The sequence below is a fragment of the Carassius auratus genome, chromosome 25 (assembly GCF_003368295.1).
Source record: "Carassius auratus strain Wakin chromosome 25, ASM336829v1, whole genome shotgun sequence".
Taxonomy (NCBI): Eukaryota; Metazoa; Chordata; class Actinopteri; order Cypriniformes; family Cyprinidae; genus Carassius; species Carassius auratus.
Window position 1 is genome coordinate 4,176,546 of NC_039267.1, and position 24,578 is coordinate 4,201,123.

At 35.1% G+C, this 24,578-nt stretch overlaps 1 long non-coding RNA gene across 3 annotated transcripts; it reads right to left on the reverse strand.

The window, feature by feature from the left end:
• Window positions 1-7,085: 7,085 nt before the first annotated feature.
• LOC113043024 (uncharacterized) lies at window positions 7,086-22,810 on the reverse strand. Of its 3 annotated transcripts, none has more exons than XR_003275658.1 (5): window positions 21,448-22,810; window positions 20,617-21,339; window positions 17,059-17,106; window positions 10,589-10,677; window positions 7,086-7,561 (listed from the first exon to the last, which is right to left on the reverse strand). It is a non-coding gene; the product is annotated as an uncharacterized LOC113043024 (long non-coding RNA). The 3 variants fall into 3 exon arrangements; XR_003275660.1 differs by lacking the exon at window positions 7,086-7,561 and adding an exon at window positions 8,845-9,246; XR_003275659.1 differs by lacking the exon at window positions 7,086-7,561 and having other exon boundaries at window positions 10,088-10,677.
• Between the last annotated feature and the right edge of the window lie 1,768 nt (window positions 22,811-24,578).

Here is a 24,578-nt window from a genome sequence, read left to right on the forward strand (position 1 = left end):
TGGTATATCTCTGTTGAAATCACAACTATTGTTTATCCAGAATATATCCAGAGTATATTCATATATATACATAAAGGTCAAAAATATAGATTTTTCATTTATGCCAAAAATCATATTAAGTAAAGATCATGTTCCATGGAGATATTTTGTAAATTTTCTACCGTGAATATATCAAAACTTAATTTTTGACCCATACAATTTTTGGCTATTGTTTCTAACCTGTGCTACTTCTGACTGCTTTTGTGCTCCAGGGTCACACACACACACACACATTGAAAACGCATTTTAACATGTTAAATTTTGATGTTAAATTCACTGTTGTTTTATATATTCAATGTAATTATAGCGGAAGTAACTAATTAAATTAAAGAAATAATAAGAGCAATCCCTTACTTTCAGCAAAGGGAAAAGTAATTAAATGACAGTAATGCATGCATTTCACTGAACACTTCATTGTGTGCACGTGAGTTGCGTGAATAAAACAAACAAACAAACAAACAAAACAAAAAAAATTGCATGATGAAATAAAACGATACAAAAAAATCCACACACACATTTTTTGTGGAAAGTGGGTTCATCCCATAGGCGTAATAGTTTTTATTCTGTAGAAACTGTATATTCTATGGCCCTACACCATTTCTATTTTCTCAAAAAAACTCTGGGGTAACATGCAAAAAGTTTTTATGATGTCATTTATTTTCATTTTCATTATTTTTCGAATAAAATGAATCTTAAGATGAGGCAAGCCGGCAGGTTGGCAGACGGCAGTGTCTCATACAAAGTAAAACTCTTTCTATTGCAAAAACACTTTGAGGAAAGACACAGGACTTATGTTGTGAAATCTTCCAGACATAAGTTGTGGACTTGCTCTGATTTTGCCCAGGGGGGAAGTGGGAGGGTGGAGATGGGGCAGATTTCAACAGAGCAGTGAAGGTGAGGTCCTCTCCTCTGGACAAGCTCCAGCCAGCCCTGCCAGCCGAGGGACTGGAGCCCGTCACGCAGTGCTGAGAGCTGGGCATGAACAGGACGGCTGATCAGGGACTCTGGAGAACTGGACACCTCCCAATATCTGAAGCACGGGCTTGCTTGTTAACTCTCTATGTACAGCAGTACAAGTATTGGGATATTTATACAAACATACTGTAAAAAACATTCTTATCATCCTATGAATCACTTCTCACACACAGCAATAACGTGTCAAGAAATGTAGACTACAATAATTTTTGGAGTATAAACAGTTTCACGCCGAAAATATTATTCAATTTCACAGTTAAAAGAATAGTTGACCCAAAAATTAAGATTTGCTAAAAAAAAAGAGAGAAAAAAGTGCTCACTCACAGGGCATCCACGGTGTAGATGGGTTTGTTTCTTCATCAGATTTGGGGAAATGTTGCAGTACATCCCTTGCTCACCAATGGAAGTGAATGGGTGCCGTCAGAACGAGAGTCCAAATTATTGTTTATTATTGTGATGCTTTAATCAACTGTTTGGACTCTCATTCTGACGGCACCCATTCACATCCATTGGAGAGCATGTAATGCAATGCTATATCTCCCCAAATCTGGTGAAGAATCACAACTCGTCTACATCTTGCATGGCCTGAGGCTGAGGACATCTTCATCAAATTTTAATGTTTCGTTGAACTATACCATTCATTTTTTTACCTTTATTAAAAACCCAAACCATAATCCCAATATTAAGTGAAGAATAACATGCAAGTGTTTTAGCAGTGGAAAACGGGACGGATTTAGATGCACAGCATGTCCCAAAAACATTCACAGTCATATAGGGATCTTGCAAAAGAAAGAACTTGGAAAAGTGTGTTTGATGAAACATCAGAGAGTAGTCGTGGCAGAGACTTTGTTTAAAGTGGAAAAACAAACATCCACGAGACTGCAAGATGCTGAAATAATGAGACTTGCATAATGTATGGTGAAAACACAGATTTTTGCAAAGCGCAGCTGGGATCTCCTGAAGGCTTTGCTGAGGAAACCGTGTGGAAAATCAATCACTGCCATCTGAAATGTTTCCTAACAAAACATCTTCTGATGAACCCTTTTAGCTTTCTCATTCTGCGGTACAACACACCAGTATAATTCAAAGTTTGATTAAAAATGAACACGCTTAATCAATTAAAACAATTATAGCACTTTATTTAAATTTTAGATAAATACATAGTGTAATCGATACATTTGATAAATAGCCATCATTTAAAATACATGAGACAACTTGCCCCAACATGACATTTTTGAGACATTCCTTTATGCACACATACTGCGTTTTATTATGTTCACCTGTTACTCAACAGATTACTGTTCTCTAAAATTCTAAACTGTAAATTCTAATTTGGAATTGTGATGCTAAATGACAGTTTTCTGTCAGCTTTATTAATGAATGCAAGCACCATCACGAGAAATCACTTCTAAAATAAGTTTTTGTTTACATAATATATGTGTGCTGTGTATATTTAATATGTATATAAAAATACACACACATACAATATATATTTTTAAAATATTTTTATATAAAAATGTATATGTAGTTATATTTAATAGCATATTTTTCTTAAACATATACATGCATGTGTATTTATATATATATATATATATATATATATATATATATATGTGTGTGTGTGTGTGTGTGTGTGTGTGTGCATAATGTATTCTGTGTGTTTGTGTGTGTGTGTATACTGTATATGTATATGTGTGTGTGTGTGTGTGTGTGCATACTGTAAATATGTGTGTGTGTGTGTGTGTGTGTGCATACTGTGTTTTTGTGTATGTGTGTGTGTATACTGTATATACACACATATACAGTACACACACACACACACACACACACATATACAGTACACACACACACACACATATACACACGCTTTATACAGTATGCACACATACACACACATATACAGTACACACACACACACACAAATATACAGTATACACACACACACACACATATACAGTATACACACACATACACGTTGCAAATTATAAAAAAATATTTAATTACATAAATATAATTATATTTTATATTCAATTTATTCTTGAGTCTTTTTTTTATAAATCAACAGTGAATAACTGGATTCATATGCATCTAAAATAATAATAAAAACTATAATAGCACCATTTTATATGTGCACCCAGAGATATACTGGTACTGTAGCTGATGGAAACGGCAGCATCTTTCTGTCCGCACTGCCTCAGACTGACCAGCAGATGGAGCCATGTCTCTTTTATGAGTTTACGATTCCGCGCCATTTTGCAGAAAAGCAGAAATATTACACAGCAGTTCCTAACAAACGCAGGCCTATACATAGAAATCTATTGTATTATCATATTAAAAAGAATCAAACAGGAGGAAAAAGTCCCTGAAATTGCTCCTCACCGCCTGTTAATCTTATTTTCTGGCGCAAAATTACACGAAATCAGTGCCTCTTCCATTTGGTAAAAGTGACAAATAAAATAAGTTTAATCAATGTATATATTTTTAAGAGACATCTTAAAAAGACACAACACTGTATTGTGACATCTCAGACTAATTTAACCTTACCCTTACCAGCACAGATGCTGTTTAAATTATGTAAAATCATATTTAATTGACTTTATGTATTATTGATGAAAACATGAGCAGTTTTGTTATGTTTTTAAATTGCACACTTATTTGTTGTTATATTAAATCTGTGTTTGAGCATTTCTTAGGGACAAGCCCGAAATAAACACTAATTTGTGTCATGCTGATGCATGATGGTTACATTTCTTTGCATTAGATAACAATAATAATGTGATTGGATGAGCTCCTTTACAAAGTGTGTGCAAATAAATCACTCTAATCTTTATCCAGTCATTATTTCTCAAATCTACGTGTTCTCTGACTGCTTTTGATATTTCATTTGTTATCGAAAGAGTCATTTCTTTCTCAGGCAATCTGAAATAAGATGACATTAAAGGGTTAGTTCACCCAATAATCAAAATTATGTAATTAATGACTCACACTCATGTCGTTCCAAACATGCAAGACCTCCTTTTATCTTCGGGACACAGTTTAAGATATTTTAGATTTAGTCCGAGAGCTCTCAGTCCCTCCATTGAAGCTGTGTGTACGGTATACTGTCCATGTCCAGAAAGGTCAGAAAAACATCATCAAAGTAGTCCATGTGACATCAGAGGGTCAGTTAGGATTTATTGAAACATCGAAAATACATTTTGGTCGAAAAATAGCAAAAACTACGACTTTATTCAGCATTGTCTTCTCTTCCGTGTCTGTGTGAGAGAGAGTTCAAAACAAAGCAGTTTGTGATATCCGGTTCGCGAACGAATCATTAGATGTAACCGGATCTTTTTGAACCAGTTCACTGAATCAAACTGAATCGTTTTAAACGGTTCGCGTCTCCAATACGCATTAATCCACAAATGACTTAAACTGTAAATGTTTTTTTAAAGTTATTCTGAGTTAAAACAAACCAATATCCCGGAGTAATGCATGCACTCAAACAGTACACTGACTGAACTGCTGTGAAGAGAGAACTGAAGATGAACACCGAGCCGAGCCAGATAACGAACAACAGACTGACTCGTTCACGATTCAAGAACGATTTCTGTCGGACGCGTCTGATTCGTGAACCGAGGAGCTGATGATACTGCGCATGTGTGATTCAGCGTAAAACAGACCGACACACAGGCTTGAATGAAGGGCAATCATCGCCAATGACGTCATTACATCGAGCACAAAAGAACCGGTGAACTGTTTTCTTCAACCGGTTTATTGAATCGAACTGTCCGAAAGAACTGGTTCATGGAAAAAAACTGAACTTCCCATCACTACTGTTGATCCAATAACCAATGCAAACGGTTCTTGACACGAGAACGAGTCAATGTTTTGTTCGTTATCTGGCTCGGCTCGGTGTTCATCTTCAGTTCTCTCTTCACAGCAGTTCAGTCAGTGTACTTTTTGAGTCAATGAATTACTCCGGGATATTGCTTTGTTTTAACTCAGAGGGAGTGTCAGACACATTAAAAAAGTTAACAGCTTAAGTCATTTGTGGATTAATGTGTATTGGAGACACGAACTGTTTAAAACGATTCAGTTTGATTTGGTGAACTGGTTCAAGAAGATCCGGTTACATCGAATGATTCGTTCACGAACCGGATATCACTACACTTCAGTGCTGTGAACGTGCTCACAACAGACCCGCAAGAGAAGACAATCCTGAATAAAGTCGTAGTTTTTGCTATTTTTGGACAAAAATGTATTTCCGATGCTATGATAAATGTAGGTCTTACTGGTTTGGAACGACATGAGGGTGAGTTATTAACAACACAATTTTGATTATTGGGTGAACTAACCCTTTAACCATCTGGTGAACCATTTATTGTATATGACAGATGCAATTTATAAATATTCTCTCTGCTGAATTATATTATCATAATAATCTTTATATTTATATAATATAAATATAATTGTAACATTTTCTGTTGAAACGGGAAGGTGGGCTCATGCCTTTTTTTGTAGCTATAGAAAATAATAATTGTGAATCCTGATTAATTAAATAATAGCTGGAGTGTGTGTGTGTGTGTGTGTGTGTGTGAGTGTGTGTGTGTGTGTGTGTGTGTGTCTGTGAGTGTGTGTGTGTGTGTGAGTGTGTGTGTGTCTGCGAATGTGTGTGTGTGTGTGTGTGTGTGAGTGTGTGTGTGTGTCTGTGAGTGTGTGTGTGTGTGAGTGTGTGTGTGTGTGTGCATGTGTGTGTGTGTGCGTGTGTGTGTGTGTCTGTGAGTCTGTGAGTGTGTGTGTGTCTGTGAGTGTGAGTGTGTGATTGTGTGAGTGTGTGTGTGTGCGTGTGTGTGGGTGTGCGTGTGCGAGTGTGTGTGTGAGTGTGTGTGTGTCTGCAAGTGTGTGTGTGTGCGTGTGTGTGTTTGTGTCTGTGAGTGTGTGTGTGTGTCTGCGAGTGTGTGTGTGTTTGTGTCTGTGAGTGTGTGTGTGTGTGTGAGTGTGTACCTGTCAGTGCTGTAGGTGTGTGTGTGTGTGTGAGTGCGTGTGTGTGTGTGTGTGTGTGTGTGTGTGTGTGTGTGTGTGTGTGTGTGTGTGTGTACCTGTCAGTGCTGTAGGTGTGTGTGGTGGCGCCTCCTGCTGGATGACTGCTGCTGTGTCGCTGCTCTCCAGGGAAGGCAGTAGGTTGTATAGTTATCTCCTGATGGGGCAAAATCACTACCCTGAAACCACACAACCTACTACCTCACCCTGTACGAACATCAGGAGCGTCCCGAGACCACAGTCCTGCAAAACTATCAACCTCAGGCCACCGCTGAGACCTCCAGGTGCTGAAATATTCTCCCAACTTACATAAAGTGAATGAAAAGATGATCTCATATTTCTGCAAAGCACTTCTGAAGTGCACATCTGTGAAAACGTTCCTCGAAAAAAAACTACAGTGGAAGCACTAGGGAAAATCAATCATAGTGATCGGAGATGTTTCTTAAAAACAACAAAAAATTGATCTTCTGGGAAATCATTTCACATCATCAAATCAAAATCAATAAATCAATGAATCATTAGATCCAAATATGCACATCCTGTAATTCAGTTTTAATGATTTGTTGACGAATTTTGTTCATCCAAGAGACCTCATCTGTCCCAGCTGAATATATATAAATAAGCATTCTAAAATATAATTTAATAATTTATAATATAAATATTACATATTTCTATATTTATAAGTATATTTAGAAATATATATATATATATATATATATATATATATATATATATATATATATATATATATAATAAAATTATATAGAAAAAGAAATATATATATATATATATGTATATATATATATATATATAACATACATAATTATTAAAATATGTAAAATGTATATACAAATAAATGTTATTAAAAATAAAATATAAAAACTTATCTATTTTATTAGCTTTTTTCAGCTTTCAACATTCAAATTTTTTTTGTTTAACCTGAAGTATTAAAATAAGAAATTAAATAAACTAATATGAATAAATAAAAAGTATTAAAGACTACGTAAATATATCAAAAACTAAAACTAATAAAAATGACAAAAACACACCGAAACCCTGATTAAAATTCAAAATGAAACCAGAAAAATATATAAACTACACACACACACGGTTACTACAACAAATTAAAAAAATAATAATAATTATAAACTACCGTGTTCAGCTACTTGCCACATTTCAGACATCAAAATTACAAATGAAACTAAAATTAATACAAATGATTAAAAATATATATAAAAATGAAAATACAGGAAAAAACAGAAACTGAAAATGTCAACATTAAAATAAAATTCAAAAGATGAACAACTAAACAATAACAGTTCATCAATAATAAGATAACGCTGGTCCATGCGTGGTCGGCTTAAAGAGGAAGATGACGGTGATATTACAGCCTCTTCAGGAAAGACAGTAAGTTGTATAGTTATCTAACAGGAAGGGTGTCACCCTAAAACTATACAACCTACTACCTCACCCCAAAGGACAGTGGGATCCGCTGGAGAGACGTCCTCTCTCTGTCTGTCTGCGTCTGGAACGAAGAGAAACCAGTTTCTGCTCAATTTTTTTTTTTAAATATTTTAAAATATTTTATTGTTTAATTTAGAGAAAAAATAAATAAATAAAAATACAAATTAAATATTTACACACTTATTTTAATCATTATATTTTATTTTATTCCACTTTAAAATATATGAAATTTTTGCTTATTTCATAATCCCAACCTGCGTTCTTGCTGTTTTTCTGATTAAAACCTCATAATATATATATATATATATATATATATATATATATATATATATATATATATATATATATATATATATATATATATATATATATATAAATAACAATATTTTGTTCAGTTTAAATTGAAAGTAAAGCATATGATAAATTATATTTCTTAAATATGTATTTTAATTATGTATTATAATATTTAATATTTAAATATTTCTTTACATTATTTAAACATTGGAGTAAAAAATGAAGCAATAAATATATATATATATATATATATATATATATATATATATATATATATATATATATATATATATATACTTAAATATTTGTTTGATATTTGTCAACTAAAAACCTCAGTGTATAACAAATTATATTTAAATATTTTATTTTATATATATATATATATATATATGCACACACACACACACACACACACACACAAATATTTTAATAATCCTTAACCTGATAAAATATGCATAAATATGTATATTTTAATATTTTATAAATTTTTACATTAAGATTAGACAAAATAATAAAAACAAACATTTAAAAAATACTTTTTAAAATGATGCATTAAAATTATAATTTAATATCTAAATATTTGTTTAATTTAAATATGTATTTAAATGTTGGAGTTAAAAAATGAAAATAAATTATTGTTTTACTTATTTTCATATTTTCATATTTGCTTAATATTTTCCTTCATCAGTCATTTCGTTTCAAATGTTTTATTTACTGAATAATTTAATGAAAATCAATCAGGAAAAAATGCTAGTTTTGCTTACATAAAGCAATTTTCAGAATTTTTCAATCTTTTTTTTTTTTTTTTCACATGAACATCTTGAATTTCTCCATCATGAATAACTCATGACAGAATTATCTAAGACTAACTGGCCTTGACACACAGATTTCTCACTTATTCATTTTTGTTTATTTAGTTGAATTCTTCAATTTAAATCAAAATGATGTTGTCTTAACAGAAACTACTGAAATAAGTTTTTACAAATATTTTGTTTTGGTTAACTTTTTTCCAAGTAACTTAATTTATTATTATTATTTTTGTATTATTATTATTATTATTATTATTATTAATGGTTTGTTAAGATTGCAGGACAATAACACAACCTTGACTTCAAGCTCAACTAAACAGAATCATAATTCAGGAAACACGCTCACCATTTAATAGGTGCGTTCATATCATTACCTGTATAAACTGCATATAAAACTGAATCAATTACTGGATTAAAACCTCCATAAAGCTGTGCTACTGTGCTCCCCAGAATCAGGATGGCCCCGATCGGCCCCAAGGGCCCCAGGTGCAGACGGGAGGAATCCAGACAGACACTAACCAGAGCAGGAGAGGCTCGGCGTGCCCCGGGTTCACAGGACAGAGGCCCGAAACAGCTATTTTTATCTCCCAGCAGCTCCTGTTACAGATGTGTGGGACTCACGAGGGTCACACTGACGGGACATCTGGGGTCACAACTATTTAGATTAGGATTTTTTATTCAGCAAGGATGCATTAAATTGATCATAAGTGTGATTAAATACATTTCTAATACTTCATAATACTTCAAAATAATAATAATAATAATAATAAAAATTCGAAATGCGAAATGTGTCGTATATATTTTGTTATATTTTGGCATATTGCACAGAATAAAATAAAATAAAATAAAATATTACAGTAAAAGTAAAATGTTCTAAATTTGCATTAAGAATATATATATATATATATATATATATATATATATATATATATATATATATATATATATATATATATATATATATATATATATATCCAGTATAAATAATAATTGTTTTATTTATTCTAAGTAAAATGTCAAACAACAATAACAATATTGAATATAACAATATAACAATATGAATACATTTTTATTCACATTTTGGGGTATTGCAAAAAAAGGCTGGATTAGGAAAAATAAAGTAAAATGAAAAATAAAGTAGTATGGATATGAAATATATATATAATCTATTTAATTTTAGCCAAAAACAATAACAATATCCTGTTCTCTATACACACATTTTTAATCAAATGTTGGGGTTTTTCACGAAAAAATTGTGGATTATAAACAAACTGACTAAAATGAATAACTAAAAATGTGCGTTACTTTTTTATCTAGAAATTTTATAAAATATGAAGTGCATGAACTAGGATGAAAACACATTTACAAATTAATTTACTAAATGCATGATAAACAGGTCCCTGAAATAATGTGACCGAACGGTCTATTTAATGTCAGCACTGTTTCCGTGAGCATTTTCTTTACTATGGCATCTTTAAAAAATAAAAGAGAGAGACTTCAAAGAGCAGAGGAATGTGGAGTAATGGTCAGTCAATGAGGGCCAACAATAGCCAGACGAATCCGGCTCGCTCCGATTTCCTCCGCGCTATCACTCCAGCAACTGTTTCCACCTTATTTGTTCATAATTTCCCCAAACCTTCACCGTATTTGTCATAACTGAGAGACAATGGCCAATGGAGGCTCTCAGCCAAAGCTGCTCCACCAGCGACTCGGCGTAACCTTAATTGAACTGCTCTTGGGCCAAACTAGGCTTGTTAACCTTAGTTCCCTGTAACTGATACAATGTGAATAAGTGTTTTAGTGACAGGCCAGGAAAGACTTATGGTCGGTGTCTCTGGTCCGAGTCAGTCTGCTGTATTCATGAAGGAGAGCAGCTGCATCCTGTTATTAAAGCGGAGCGCTAACCTCTGCCAGCAGAACGTGTACTGTACCCCACGCCACGCCAGCAGCCTCACACACACACACACACACACACACACACTCACCCGCATGTGCGTCAAACACTTCAGGAGAATTTCTTCTTTCTGCTCTTTCCATGTAATGATGATTCATAGTGGCCATGTTTGTCAAGTTCCTAAAAAACAGTGTAAAGGTTAATGCATCTCTCTGTAGAATATACAATAGCTTTGTGTGAGATATAAGTTTGAAACACAAAAACAGTTTCTTCCCCCAGGCAATCTACCTCATGAACAGTTAAATGTTCCCCACTTATGCTTATGCAAACAAAATTGCAACATCCTTATATTTATTTGTTACCCCTCCATCCTAGTACATCCCTGCATCTTTTTCAATCCTATCCCATTATCATTTATAGCACAATTGTTTATACACTTATTTATTTGGCTACATTTTTTTTTTTTTTTTTTTGTCTGTGTGTTGGTGTCTCTGTGTACTGGAAGCTTATGTCACTAAAACAAATTCCTTGTATGCGCAAACATACTTGGCAATAAAGCTCTTTCTGATTCTGATTCTGATTCTGAAACTTTTGCATTGCAATGCATTTGTTATGCATTAAAGCTGCAGTAGGGAACTTTTGACGCTCTAGCGGTTAATAAACAGAACTGCTTGCGTCTTGCGGAAGAACATTGTAGCCGGAACTACTTCTCTCTGTTTATGTCTATGAAGAATCACAAAGGTACTGGGTTACTCCGCCGCGGTACCCCCGAAGCAATCTAAAATAGTCCGAATATAAACACTTATTATAGGTGCACCCTAGTGATTCAGGACAAGCCAAAAACACGGTTTGGAAAATGTATTCATGGTGTACTCGCTTATTATGTTCATTTTTCTACATTTTGAACACAAACAAAGTTACTGTTCTCTGATTGGTTGTTTCTTACCAGGAGCGATGGAGTTTCTGCAAATGGCAATAGGACACTGGGAGGAGCCAGAGCTTGATTTTTACACAGATTATCTGTCTCATATTCTACTGTCAGGACATAACGACAGGTTTAACAAATACGTAATTTTTTTTTTTTTTTTTTTTACAAAAGTTACCTACTGCAGCTTTAATGCATTTTAGAATCCACAGACGAATATAAGGCAATCATAATAATTGCAATGTCCATGCACTCATAATTCATTAAGTTTTGGGGTATTGCAAAATAATTTTCTGTCTGTCTGTCTGTCTACATCCATCCTTTTAAATAATTTATTACAAAATAAGTAATCATTTAATAAAAAAGTGCATTAAAATGTATTTCAGTGTAATATTACATACTTTTTTTTATCTATTTAATCCACAGTTGACATTTTGAAACAACAATAACAATATTCTGTCCAATCCATTTCAATTGTATTTATTATTTACAGATTTTAGTTAAATTTTAGATATGGTTTGGTTAAAATGCTGGAAATAAAAAAAAATTACAACATTTTTTAAATGTGCATTAAGAACATTCACAACGCTTTTTTTTTTTTTGCCCTAAATATTTTTTAATCACAACACATTTCTTCTATCGTATGAGTGAGTGTGGTTTAAAATGCAAGAAATATCTAGCAGTGCACTTTCTAAACTGATGTAGGATCACATTTCTTGTGGTTAAGCATCTGAACAGTGACCAACTATCTGCTACAGTATATCGACTGACCATGTAGTGTGATTCAGAAAGCTTTTACTTTACTGACTCATTCGAGGCGTCACCCTCCATGGCCTCGCACCCTGTCTGAACCCCTCGCCACGGCCAGATAGAAATGCATCTGTTGCTCTGCTATAATTAGAGCAGCATGAACATACCCCGACTTTCACGATAGTCAATGCCCATAAACTTGATCCGTGATTCAGCAACTGCAACTTTTAAAGCCCATGCACATATTAGCCTATACAGCTAAAATAGTTATTATGCCAAGTTGAGTTGTCATCCCAAAAATGAAATTTATACGAATGTACTCACCATCCAAGATTACGATGAGTTTGTTTCTTTATCAGATTTGGAGAAATGTAGCATTTCATCACGTGCTCACCAATGGATGTGAATGGGTGCCGTCAGAATGAGAGTCCAAAACAGGTAATATATGATAAAAACATCACAATAATCCACAGCACTCCAGTCCATCATGTCTGGAGAAGACAAAAGCTGCGTGTTTGTAAGAAACAAATCCATCATTAAGGTATTTTAATTTCAAACTAATCAAAATATGAGTCCTTCTCCAGTCAAAAAGTCTGACGAGAAGACTTTTACATTTGAGAAAGCAATATTATGGACAGAGGAGCCGTATTTTAAGCAGAAGCAAAGGTTTGAAGTTAAAAATGTCTCAGTGATGGATTTGTTTTTAACAAATTTACAAATTTTTGGCTTTTCGTGTCATAAATTGATGGACTGGAGTGGTTTACTGTGATGTTTTTATCAGCTGTTTGGACTCTCATTCTGACGGCACCCATTCACTACAGAGCATCCACTGATTTTCTCCAAATCTGACGAAGAGACAAACTCATCTCCATCTTGGATGGGCTGAGGAAGAGAAGATTTCAGCAAAATGTAATTTTTGGGTGAACTTGTGGGTGCAATTATGGGTAGGATGATAAATAATGTACTAGTTGTACTGAGGTTACTATTTTTCACAGCAAATCTAGATTTGACTTGTAGCTTTGTAGCGTAGCATGATCTAAAAACCCTTAAGATGTGGTATCTAGTTTCGAGAGACTTTCTCCGGCTCCAATTGTGAAGTTTTCCCGTTACATATGCGAGCGCGTCACGCCGTGTGAGATCCCATGCCATGCTGCGTGGCCATCTGCTCGGTGGAAATGTACGCAGACACAGGTTGGTGGGAGAGGAACTCTCAGAGAGATTTCTGTGCTGCGCTCCTACAGGAGGTGGCATGGAAATTTGTGTGCATTGGGTACAGTTATGCAATATAGTTCAGAATTCATTTTTACACAGCAATATGGAAGGTGTTTCATGCCAAAACCAAGCAGGGGAACAGCAGTAACTGCTACGAAGACAATCCTGGGCCTGTTGCGTCCAACTAGAATTTATTTTACAGCGAGCAAACCTGTTTTACTTATTTGCTTATTAAGATTAAGTCAAGTGCTTCTGGGAAAATATGCATTTGTTTTTTTTTTAATCCATAATATATTATAGAAGAATAATAATGGTCAGACGTCCTTCCTCTATTTTTATAATTTATTTTAATTTTTATTGCATAGAAAATGTTGGATGGAAACACTTTTTTCTCTTCCCCCAAATTAAATTTTTTAAATGTTATTTTTTTTTCTATGTCGTTATGTAACAAGAAGTGCATACACTATGATGGAAACATGTTTAACAAATATTTTACTAGGTGCACAAAAAAGTTAATGCAAGTTTAACTCGATGTGGTTAATAATTTGCTCAAATGATTGTTTAAATTCACCTTTTAGCATTCCTGGCCTTTTGTGTAAGACTAGCATTGCTTACTAGTAGCTAGTAAGTGCAATCAAGTGCTTCTGTGAAAATCTGTATTTTCATATCTATATTCAAATATAAAACAATTATTACAATAAATAATAATAGCCAGATGTCCATCCACTCATTTGTATTCAAATTTGGGAGAACTGAATAAAAAAGGCTGGATGGAAACAAATAAAATACTTCGTTTTTTTCAACAAATCTTTTTCAAAATTTTCATGATTTTAATTTTTTTAAGTTTAACTTAAAAAAATGAAGTGAGTAAATAATTTGCATACAATATTATTTCTATTCGCAACTCTAACTACTATTTTTGGTCCAATTAATTTTTGGCAAAAACATGTGTGAAGACAATCCTGGGCTTTTGTGTAAGACTAGCACTGATCACTAGTAGCGAACAAAGATCGAATCAGGTGCTTTTGGGAAAATCAGCATTTTTATATCCATATATATCTATAGTATTAAGACTTATACAGTATCTGTATTTTTGGCAATAAGATCTCATTTGTTAAAAACTAACAATACTTGATTTATTAATCTTAGTACATTTATACATGCACTAAAACTTTTTTTTAAATTGCATATGTTAACATTAATTACATGCACTGTGCATTCACAAACCATTAACAATTGGATGTAAAAATGTATTGTTCGTAGATACTGTAGTTCATGTTGACCAATGCATGAAACTAATGTTAACAAATGACACCTTGTTGTATTGTTTTACCATGTTTTCCCCCCTCTCAACAACAATGCAGATTTTACCCAGTGTGGGTTATTTTCTAGAGTTAAGTAAGATAGATATTCCCCAACAGTGGTATAACTAGCCAAACTAGGAGGGATTTCAGCTGGTAAAGGTGGTGAGAGAGGTCACAATGCTGCTATAGATCCTTGCCAATGCTGAAAAAAATAAGTTTGTGGCTCAGATCCAAGGTCAGGACTCTGAGAGGGGCAGATGGAGGGTGTGAAGGCGCTTATTTACATGCAGTCAGTCGGCGACAATTGAGCAGCTAAACAAGAACGAATGCTGTTGTTTCTTTCTTGGTCTCCAAAAGGGGTTTTTCACAGCACCGTCTTAGAAGAATAACTCTGGGCTCCCCCCAAAAAATAATTCTGGGAAAGTTCTTAAAGATGCATTTTATAAAGTGTTAAGAACATTTTCTTTACTTTTAAAAATAAAGTTTCTTATTGGCATCCATGGTTCCATGAGGAACTTTTAACATCCAGTCTTTCTATTCCACAAAATAATCTTTATGGTGGATAAAGGTTTGTCAGATTATTAAAATGTTCTTTAAACTAAGAAAAAAAGAGGGTATTTTAAGAACTGATCACTGAACGGTTCTTTGGGGAACCAAACGTGGTTCTGTAAAACAGAAAAAAAGGTTCTTCAGATTCTTAAAATATTTTTCAAACAAAGAAAAAAAAAAGTTTCACTGAAAGGTTCTTTGGAGAACCCAGAATGGTTCTTCTGTTGCATCCCTGTGAAACCCCCCTTTGTAACCTTTATTTTTATAGAGAAGTAACTCAATGTAACTAACAAAAATCCTTTATCTTTAAGAGTAATAGCTTACAACGTTCATCACCCACTAACATTTCTTCTGTTCAAAGTTGTGCATTTCAGAGCAAACTCAGAAAAATAGCCACAGATCACATGACTTACACTTGATTTATCAGCTACTGTAAAATAATAATCAGCTGTAAACAAGATGATGTCACACTCGACCAATTTTAGACAAATATTAAACAAAAACAAATTCTTTTTCACATTTGAAGCCATTTTACCATCAGTGATAAAACATCCAGCTTCCTTTGAACAAGTATCTCTCCCTCCACTCGGGAGGATGAAATGACATTACTTAAATTCAATAAAAGCATGAAAACATCTAAATGATGTAGTTGTGGGCAGATAGCACCTACAGTTTTGTCGTGACTTGTGGGCGGGCGAAATGACGTGGATCATTCACAATCAAGACTAAATCTCTCTGCAGTAGGAGTTCATGCAAAATACCACAGGTGAATAGGGGAAAGAAAACATTTTTTTCCCCCATACTTCCCCAGTTGAGTGACATTTTTTTGTATCACAATTTTCTGAAAAATTATTTAGAGAAAACTAAATTATGCATGATCTAATAAAATGTGCAGTCATTTACATACATTTCCAGAACATAAATATGAACACTGGACAAAGTGAGATTAAAAATCCTTGTTTCATTCTATTTACATATTAGAGTTAAAGGATTTTACAGAGGGGATTTTGGATTTCTGTTTTTATCACTTTGTAATTGAGTAAATACTGTCAAAAGCCAAAATAAAGTAATTTATACTATGCTATTAGGAATAAAATAAAAATGCTTTTTCAATAAAAAGCCTCAGAATATAGAGAGGAATAACACTTTAACATTTAGTGTATGTGAGTGCTGCTGAAGTGGAGAAACAAACTGGTTTCGAGAAAATTGTTATCGAAATATAAAATATTGCAATTGAAATCTATAAAAGCAAATAGATTAAGTGCAATAAAAAAAGTTTAATTACATTATCAAAAGCAAAATCCTCAAATTGACCAGTGCATGGAAAAAAAATAAGTTTTTACCTGTAGTGTCTTGCTTTATTTACTCTTTTGAAGAATAGCTCTACTGTGGTAACTGCACTGGCATTTCACACATTATTTGACATATTCTTTGTGATTATAGGATTGTCAAGTTGCCCCTTTGGAGTTTGAACTCTAGAGGGCGACACTTTCAGGTGTATAATAAAATAAATGTGTTTTCCACCATGGTAGAACTACAAATGTGCATTATATTCATTAAACTGTTCAAAAACAGTAGTGAAACTACCCTTTTTCTTAAATTATTCTTAGACAAATATAATAATAATAATATGGGAACAAAACAATCAATGCATTTTGTAGTTTAATGCATAATCATAGTTTAGCATACATACCATCTAATCAATAAATATAAAGCCATTGCATGAAATTGTCAAATGCACAGGCATTAATTTCCTAAATTAAAGTTTTTTTCCTCCATGTTATTAAGGTGGTTATAAAACATAATAATATCCGTACTGACCTGTGCAGGGGTGCATCTTGTTTAGTCCATTTCAAACTTTACTTTTGCCTAAAGAAAAAGACATCAAATATATGATTATAATTATCATTTTGTAAAATGAGCAATTTGTTTGCTTAAAAGTAGAGCTGTAATATTTATATAAGCAAGCACAGTTTCTGCTGTAGTTGTGGGATTTCACTCTATACATGTGACGCTGAAAGAAACTTCTTAAAAAATAATGAAACCATGCTGTTCAAAAACATTTTGCTATTTGTTTAATGAAGTAAATCATCAATACACTTAATTAAAGAGGATTATTTACTGAATTATTTATCAAACATCAACAAAAGGTGAAGTAATTAGTGATTATTAAATCAACGATTATGAAAAACGGATCAAAGGAGGTTAAATGTGAAAAAGACATACTGCAAATGTTATATTTGGCAGTTCTGCAAAAAAATAAAAAAAGAGATGACATGAGTCGGTAAATGGCAACACATCTTGAATGCATTTCTCATTAAAGCACATAATCTGCATTTACAAACTAAAACTGAGCTAGTACAAATATAAACATACAAGGTGCTGTAACAAAACAAAGATTAAAAAAAATCTACAAATATATATTTTAAGTGTTGCACGAGCATGATAAACATGTACATTGTGGGACTATAATTGTATTTTAATTATGTAAGTGACTCTTCATGACTATACATGCACACGAACACACACTCTTTCATCCTTTTACTTTTTGGTCTCCCTTTTTCTCTGTAAAACAAAATGGCAAAAACACGAAAAGATGTGTAAATCCGTTTCACCACTAACAATCGTGCAACAAACTTTACAAAGGATTATCTAGCAGTAAATGACCCCATAAATCTGTCAGCTAACACAAATTATCCGAACATTGTGGTGAACTCAAATAAAGTTCGGACTTTGGCAAAGAAAAACGAATTATGATGAAATATAATTTGTTATAATTCAAGAACATTTTTGCAGTACATTTAAAAATGTACGGAATGAATGTTGTGTGTGTTTGCATTGCACTGCTAATGTCTCAAACATCACAGGCAAAACATCAGAAACAAAGACAATTTCTACAAATTTAATAGGATTAAAAATACTTAAACGGATTTAACCAAAAATAAAATGCAGCACAATAAATGTCCTGCAGTGCATCATAAAAGCCGTGAAAAACGAAACATTCTGCAGTGTTATTTTGGGACTAAACTCTCTACAGTAGATTAGACAATACACACGCTAATAGACAACCATTCACAATCACACACTAAAAGTGTCACTAAATGTTATACGTGTTATAATATCTGCAATTCTGGTTATTGTGTTTTTGCTAGTTTAGTTTGAAATGTATTTAATATCTTTTTTTAAATAGGCAAGTACACACACACACACACACACACACAATGTAAAACACACACACACACACACACATTTTACCATAAAAATTATACAGATTTTATATAAAGATAATTATAATTAATAGAGTAACTGTAAAGTCTGTAGGAAAAGTTTTGCACTTATTAAATTAAAAAATAAACATTGATTTTCATTTATGGATCGCTGGACTTCAAAAGGTAAAAGTGTGTGTACAAACAACATAAAGCCAGTGTTTAAGTTTTCAACAATGTGCACAAAATAATTGCAGAAAAGATATTAACAGTTGATTTAAATTATGAAATAAAACCAGTCCAGTCACATGTATGTGTGTGTGTGTGTGTGTGTATATGTGTGTGTGTGTGACAGAACAATACGGTCTTAAAATATAGTGGCAACTATAAAACAGTTAATCTGCTGTCTGGGGTTTAATTTTGTCAATACAACAGATTTTTTTTTCTATATCGACTTTGAATCTTTGATCTTGGAATCAAAATGGTGGACTTGAACTTCACACACACTGAGGAATGAGACCCCCTCACTGCAGGCGTGTGTGTGTGTGTGTGTGTGTGTGTGTGTGAGAGAGAGAGAGAGAGAGAGAGAGAGACCAACTGAGTTAACAAATATTTAGAACTATCCCAAAATTAAATTCAAAGCTGTGTACAAATTGTTTTACCATAATAAATATGTATTTTTTAAGTACTTCTAACTGCGTGCCTGAGCAATCAAGATGAAAATATTTAGAACTATCCTGAAATTCCATTTTAAGTTGTGATAAATATGTATTTTTGAAAAGCTTTGTGTGTGTGTGTGTGTGTGTGCATGCACGCATGTGGTGCTAATATATATTTCACAATTAAAATGTTAGAAGTCTCCACATTCGACGAAGTGCCTTGTTCCTGCTCTGGGATTTCACTGTGGTTGGCAAAGAACTACCAAAGTCAGCAAATTCAATGACAACTGCAGGTAAAAATCACACACACACTCGCACACACACTAGGCCACAACCCGGGAATCCAATTGAATAATTCCACACCCACAATGACAGTCATATCAGGAGTATTTGGCTGGAAGGCATAAAAATCTACACCACATGCGTTACAACAGAATATCAAACTCTCTGTGCTAAAAACTGCCTGAGAATTATCAGAAAACAGATGACCTTTGCAAAAAACACAATCCCAAAATCTAAAAATAGTAAATAAATATTGGTCTAGTTTCAAAATTCACTGTAATATTATTTAGGGAATGTATTTATAAAATCAAGTGCTTCAGTTTTTATTTTTAATTCATGAAATACCCCGATACATATAAATATATGAATTATATCTAAAATTTAGGGATGCCATATTGTCTTAAAAACTTAAAGAAATTTAAATTAAATGTATCATAAATGTGTTAAATCATAATTATCTGGAATATATAAAATTTGTATTGCTTTTTAAATGCATGGTGCAAACATGTTACCTTAATAGTGCAAACCACATGTGCAGTCTGTAGGTTTAAAGTATATTTTATCAAAAAGCACACACACACACACACACACAAAAATCACTGTATACAATGGCAATTAAAATAAATATATTTAAATTCAAAGAAGAAAAACTGCAATAAATAAAACCACAGCTATCACAGTACGATGGATCAAAGGCCCAGTTCTGCTGCCAAGATTGTAATTCAACAGAGGCCAAATATAAAGAGTAAAGCCAGGCCTCTTGCTACCGATTATAATTTAGTAAGATTTAACAACATTTTGACCCAAATTTAAATACTGAAATATACCCTTTTCACCATTTTATATTTAATAAAACAAGGCCGCTACATAAAAAAGTTTCAGTTCTCAACATGGTTGTAAACGATCAGTATAAGCATACATAAGATACTTAATTGTAATCTAAACGTATTTCGGAGAGTTTACTGCAATTTGCAGGCATTTCTGAATAATACTGAATTCAGCGACGCTTCGTAAATTCAAATGGCAAACAATGTTAAAATGCACAAAAGAAGTTCGTCAGTGTCTTTGCATTTTATCCAAATCGGTGCATTTTAATCGCCGTATGCTGTGCTTCAGAAATGCATGTTATAAACGTTACCGTCACATGAGCAATCAGTGCATTGAAAAAGGAAAAAAAGCATGCACACACACGCACACACACACACACATTTGCACATGCCGCTGTGACTTACACACATCTGCGAGGACGTCAGCGTCCGGAGGCAATGCTTTCTACAGGCCTCTTTTTTTCTCGCTGCGGGGAGAAAGAGAGTCCGTCCTGTTTCGCTATCCCGTCTGGTCTCCAATTCCAGTTTCCCCTCTCGTCAGGACAGCGCTGGGCTCTGGTTAGGCTCTCCGGCTGCTCGGCTGGGCCTCTGGAACAATAGGAGGCCACCAGGGCGTCTGGGAGGCGTGTGTGAACCCCGTCTGCGGACCGGAGCGCGTCTCACTGAATGGTGCGTGTTAGCAAACACACAATTAGCGTGTCTGCCACATGCAAATGGTCCCGCAGTTACCACAGCACATGCAATCGGCTCTCGAAGGCCCGAGGAGCATCAAGCAGGATTGAATAAACGCCCCCACCTCCTCTTTTACAATCCTCTTTTTCTCTGTCTTCCCCTCCCCTTGCAACCATCCTTCACTTTTTTCTGTGTTAGTTGCACGGACGCATGCAAATTTGTGTTTTCCACTCACCCCCGACGTTTCCTTGTTGAGATCAGTGATATTTTCACTCGCCTTTTGTGAGCAATTGGCACTTGTCCCAGAGCGGAGCAGCTTCACTCCGGAATCCCCTGTCCGAATACATTGGGAACGGGAAAGTCGCAGGTCAATACTTCCAAATGGCAAATCCAGAAGGTTTTTGGCCTTGCGTTGCGCTGGCGTGGGCTGCGGGTCAAGGTGGACTCAGACGCTCACTGAAATTGAAAAAGAAAATGTCAAATTATGTACTTTGTGAACCGAATGCAGTCGCAAATCTGCCTAAAATTCAACAATCGGGTTCATGTAAAAGCACAGGAACATACTGGAAATCTGGGAGCGTGTTAGCAGGCTTGTGGTGGAGCCTCTTTCGCGCTCTAGTCAGGAGGCCCTCGCTGTAAAAAAAAAAAAAAAAAGCTTTTTTCTTTCCCCTTTTTCCCCCCTTACACTCTCTAAACTAGTCTCCAGCGGATCTCCACCTTGCAAAAACAGCTAAGCTCGAGGAACCCGTACAGAAAGCGAAAGAACAGTAGAGAGGGAAAGAGAGATATGAAACAGGAGACGTAGAGGGGTGAAACTCCTCATCAGACGTCCCACATGGCCTTGCACTTGAGAGAGAGAGAAAGAGAGAGAGAGAAGTGGGAGGGTGGAAAAACTGCAAGTACGGAGCGGGAGGAGAACGACGGAGAGAGAGAGAGTGTGTGTGACATAGATACTCCTCCCCCAGTGCGCAGACTCAGTGTGTTTTCTCTCTCTCTCTCTCTCTCACACACACACACACACACACACACAGACACACACACACTAAGATGATCCAACCAGAAAGAAAGAAAAACGAGTGGAAACAGCAGAACAACACAACTTTCTGCAGAAAAAGTATTTTAAACTTTGAATTCCACACAGTTTCTGAACAGTGGATTTATTTTTAGTTCTTCTTTCCATCAAACATTCATTTGGTTGCTTTAAAGGTTTGCATTAAATGTTCACTTTAACATTTCGAAACCCTGAACGCTGCAGGTTTATTTCTTTTCGAGCACAAAGTAGACTTCTCTGAGTAATCCAAAAAGGACTGATAACAACAACAAAAAATGAAATGGCGTTTCCAAGTATTTGATGGCAAAATGGCGCTGGTTCACATGTGTCCGAACACAACAAGCTAATTTTGAATTCTGCACATGAACGTGAAAAAAAAAAACCAAACAACCTAAACTTCGGTGTCTTACTCAAATAAAGTAAAATGTGACTTCTGTTGGCTTGGATTAGTGCACAAGTTGCATGGACTACCATTATGATACTACGGGAATGATGTTAAAAAATAAAGAGCTGCCTAAAACAACATGACAGAACCGATTTTAGTGCAAACTATTCCTTTAACCATCAAGTTCACTCGACTTAGAAAATAGACTTTCCTAAAACAGACGCTTTCAGAATCGTACTTGTTCATTTCAATTGTCCACTAAACATGGACAAAAAATTTACAGTAGTGGACGTACACTGTCATTTTTGCCACATCTTAAAAGCACAAATTTCATTTTAAACATCTGCAGAATAAAATATCCATCTTCATCTCATTTAAGCTAAATCCGTCACTAACAACATCATATTTTCACACTTTCTCACTTTCGCAAATGATGCACAAAAGAAATGTTCTGCTAACAAATTATATTTACCTTAATTTAGCTTTGAATTTTTAATGCATCAAGTGTCATATATCATCTCGAGGTCTTCACTAACTAAACTTATTAGGGTCGAAACAGTTTGTCGTAGTGGAAATTACACCGCAGTTGATAACAGACGGTGAAAAAATGAAAAAAATTTATTTAAAACATAAATGAAAGTCTGTTGGTTAATAAAAATTAACCCCTGGTTCATAAAACTGCATGTTCTTACAGAAACACCCACATTCAACCAATCAGAGTCTCCGCATTGGATTTAAAGAACAGCTCTGACCTTCCAGCCAATGAGAAAGCAGGAAAACGGAAAGGCTCCACCCCCATGATACTGCTCTCCTCACGTGCCCTTTCTCTCTCTCTCTCTCTCTCTCTACCCCTCGCTCATCCGTCCATCTGCCCTGTTCCCTTAAATCCCTCCCTTGCGGTGACAGAGCGAGGCTGGGAAAGAAAACGACAAAAACATTAGACGTTCCCTCAAACACACCCTCACCGTGCAGCAAGCGATGTGTGGCGATATTGTTTCCCTCCATTTCTTCCCAGTGTTCGACACTACGGCAGGCGCTATTGTAATAAATGAAAAGGAAAACGACACAGCAAAAAAGGTTGTGTTTGCTCTGGCTCTTGCTCCAGAAACCCCTTGAGGCCGGACTCGCTGTACAAACTTTTTTTCCCTCCGAATGCAGCGCACACGCTTGTTCTCTCTCTCTTTCTTTCTTTCTCTCTCGCCCTCGCTCTTTCTCTCGGCGGCTCAACTAATGAGAGCGCAGAAAGAGAGAAAGCCTGCGAACTGCGAAAATATCTTTCCAGCTCTTGCGGACTTACTCAACACTTCTTTTTGCAGTCTCTCTGGGGATTGTGGTAAGACTTGTGACATTTCAGAAGGTGGGGCTACTTTCCTAACCAGCGTCTTTCTGTGTCTAAAAGTGTGAATGCTGAGATCGGGCTGATCTAACATGGCCGTTGCACGAGGGCGCTCCCGTCCCCTTCGCCGCTGGCTCACGTCTGTCCTCGCACACTAACACACTGCCAAGCAAAACTGCAAAGTTAGTGCATTCAGAGTGAAAAAGCAAGCTTGCGTGGGTCGTGCGGCCTGTTGGACATCATCAACGGTGTTAGGTAGGGACCCTGCCGTTTTCCTCCCACGTCACATCTCGCCACGGCTTCTGACCAATCGTCGGCCTCGCAGATAAAACCGTACGCGCTTATATTTAATTTCGAACTTCTGATAGCCCACTGCATCCCCAAAGACTAAGGGAGCAGCACAGCAACAGCTTTATCTTTTGTTATTTTGCTGGAACGTCGCTCCGTTTATTAGTTTTTTATTTTTTTTGTGGTGCTGCAGCAGTTGTGCCATCGGGTTCGACCAAGGACAAGCGTTTACTTACAGGTTGCTGGCCAGCTGTTGATGATCTAAACTTCAAAACCGCCTTTATGTCTAAACACATAAATCCCAATGTGGTACGATTGCAATAGCTGTGCATTCGTTCACAATTATTGCACTGCGGAGTGCACAAGAAAATATGTGAAAGATGCTACGTGCTGAACGCAACCGGAAACCACATTCAGAACATGAGGACTGTTGAAAACATAATGCTAATATTAATATATTGCTGTGCAAACACTCGCGCAAATATACTTCACCTCTCTGAGGCCAAGCACATCACAAAATGGCGGATGCCACCATCTCGTAGCTGTTGACTGTCTTATATCTGAAGCCTTTTAGAGCATTCCTGTAAGAAACACAATAAAGACTGCATTGTGAAAAACGATTTTTCGCTGAACTG